Raw genomic sequence first — 2,925 nt, forward strand, 5'->3', positions numbered from 1 at the left:
AGCTGAGCTCTTAACCACTAAGCCACCAGGGTTCCTTTCATTATATTATACATCATTTATTAATCATTTTAATCTTTTTCAAAAACCCATATGTTTTTGCTTTTGTAACAAATTAAAGATACAGTGCAAAAATCCACAGTGATTTCTGTTTATTGTTTTAGTGCAGTAGCTTGTTGAAGATCATTGCTATCAATGAGGACAATACGAAAAGCTGAATTAAAAAAAAATTATTTAAAGACATTATAGAGCTGTTGAAGCAGCCAGGTCTACAGGGGCCGAGAGTGTGGAGAAAGGAGGACTGCAGAGAGTTGAGCTGGCATACTACGGACACACTTTTTTCCTCGGGACATTTGCTGACTGTGAGTATAGGGCAAGAAGCTGAGAATTCATGGTGTCCTAGGCAGAGGAGCTGTATTGTGGGACAAAGAAACCAACACAGATTTGGGAACTTTTAGAGGGCTGACGAAACACAACTAGAGACTTTGGGTGCCAAGTTCCCAGTGAGAAGGGAAGCATGGAGAACTGAGCCTGATATATGACTGGTTTGCTTTTCAAGATATTAGCAGAATTCTGTAGAAGGGGCAGGAGGCCATGATGCTAAGCAGAAAACTTCTGAAAAACAAAACAAAAAAAACTTCTGCCCCGCAAAACATGCTGGTAAAGGAATGAAAAGACAATGTATATTGTGCTGTTGTTGGGTGTAATGTTCTATTAATGTTAATTATACCAAATTAGTTGACAATGTTGTTCAGGTCTTACATATCCTTACTAATTTTCTGTGCATAACCACGAAGAATGGAAATTCCAGAACACTTAATTGTGCTTATGAGGAACCTGTACATAGACCAAGAGGCAGTTGCTTGGACGGAACAAGGGGATACTGCGTGATTTTAAGTCAGGGAAGTTATACGTCATGGTTGTATCCTTTCACCATACCTATTCAATCTGTATGCCTAGCAAATAATCTGAGAAGCTGGGCTATATGAAAAAGAACAGGGCATTAAGGATTGGTAGAAGACTTATTAGCAGCCTGCATTATGCAGATGGCACAACCTTGCTTGCTGAAAGTGAAGAGGACTTGAAGCACTTACTCATGAAGGTCAAAGACCACAGCCTTCAATATGGATTACACCTCAACGTAAAGAAAACAAAAATTCTCACAACTGAACCAATAAGCAACATCACGATAAATGGAGAAAAAATTAAAGTTGTCAAGAATTTCATTTTACTTGGATCCACAATCAACACCCATGGAAGCAGAAGTCAAGAAATAAAAAGATGCATTGCATTGGGCAAATCTGCTGCAGAAGATCTCTTTAAAGTGTTGAAAAGCAAAGATATCACCTTGAAGACTAAGATGCACCTGACCAAGCCGTGGTATTTTCGGTTACATTATATGCATGTGAAAGCTGGACAATGAATAAGGAAGACCTAAGAAGAACTGATGCCTTTGAATTGTGGTGTTGGCGAAGAATATTGAATCTACCGTGGACTGCCAAAAGAACGAACAAATCTGTCTTGGAAGAAGTACAAGCCGAATGCTCCTTAGAAACAGGGATGGCGAGACTGTGTCTTACATACTTCAGACATGTTGTCAGGAAGAGATCAGTTCCTGGAGAAGGACATAATGCTTGGTAAAGTACAGGGTCAATGAGGAAGAGGAATACCCTCAATGAGATGGATTGACACAGTGGCTGCAACAATGGGCTCAAGCATAACAACAATTGTGGGAATGGTGCAGGACTGGGCAGTGTTTTTTTTTTTTTTTTTTGTCTGTTGTACTTAGGGTTGCAATGAGTCAGAACCAACTGGACGGCACCTAACAACAACACTGAAATTTTCTGTCAAGTTGTTTTATTGGTAGTTGAGAAAGGCATGCTGAAGTCTCCAAACAGAATCGTGGATCTTTCTGTTCCTCTCTCTCTCTTTTTTTTTAATTTTGCTTTAAGTGAAAAAATACAGAATTCCTCATGAATGTGCTTGTCATTCTTGTGCAGGGGCCATGCTAATCTTCTCTGTGTCATTCCAATTTTAGTATATGTGCTGCCAAAGCAAGCACTCTGTTTCTCTTTTCTGTTCTGCCAGTTTTTGCTTCATGTATTTTGAGGTTCTGTTGATAGGCACATAGATATTTAGGATTTTTATAGCTTTGTGGAGAATTGACCGCTTTATCATTTGTAATGTACTTTTTTTTTTTAATTAATTTTTATTAAACTTCAAGTGAACATTTACCATTCCAATCAGTCTGTCACATGTAGGTTTACATACATCATACTCCCTTCTCCCACTTGCTCTCCCCCTATTGAGTCAGCCCTTTCAGTCTCTCATTTCGTGCCAATTTTGCCATCTTCCCTCTCTCTCTATCTTCCCATCCCCCCTCCAGTCAAGAGTTGCCAACACACTCTCCAGTGTCCACCTAATTTAATTGGCTCACTCTTCATCAGCATCTCTCTCCCCCCCGCTGACCAGTCCTTTTCATGCCTGATGAGTTGTCTTCGGGGATGGTTCCTGTCCTGTGCCATCAGAAGTTCTGGGGAGCTGTAATGTACTTTTATATTCCTGTTCATGTTCCTTGTTCTAGAAGATACTGATTCTTGTTGCTGTTTGTTTAGCAGGCTATCAAACTGTTTTGTTTCAAATCATACTTTTTGTCTTGTCACCTGTGGACCCCAATCTCAGTTTAGTTTTCAAAGTCTTTCCTCTGCTGTTTCGGGTCTGTCCTATGTATGTGCCTCTCAGGTGTTATTCTGTGTTTGAGTTGTGGTTTAAATCTCACCTCCGTTCTTAAAGCCTTTGCTCTTCTGCTTTGTGTGTCTCCTACAAGTGGAAGCTTAGAGTGAGCATGAGACATATGTGGGTCCTTGTACAGAATAAGAGTATCCCTTACTCTAGCCATCAGCTCTCTGGAATCCACCCCCCCCCCTT

The 2,925-nt window shown here is 40.2% G+C and overlaps 1 non-coding gene across 1 annotated transcript; it reads right to left on the reverse strand.

Moving 5' to 3' along the window:
• Positions 1-1,952: 1,952 nt before the first annotated feature.
• Positions 1,953-2,059, reverse strand: LOC126083464 (U6 spliceosomal RNA). The gene has a single exon (XR_007518810.1). It is a non-coding gene; the product is annotated as a U6 spliceosomal RNA (small nuclear RNA).
• Between the last annotated feature and the right edge of the window lie 866 nt (positions 2,060-2,925).

This window comes from Elephas maximus, chromosome 9 (genome assembly GCF_024166365.1).
Source record: "Elephas maximus indicus isolate mEleMax1 chromosome 9, mEleMax1 primary haplotype, whole genome shotgun sequence".
NCBI lineage: Eukaryota > Metazoa > Chordata > Mammalia > Proboscidea > Elephantidae > Elephas > Elephas maximus.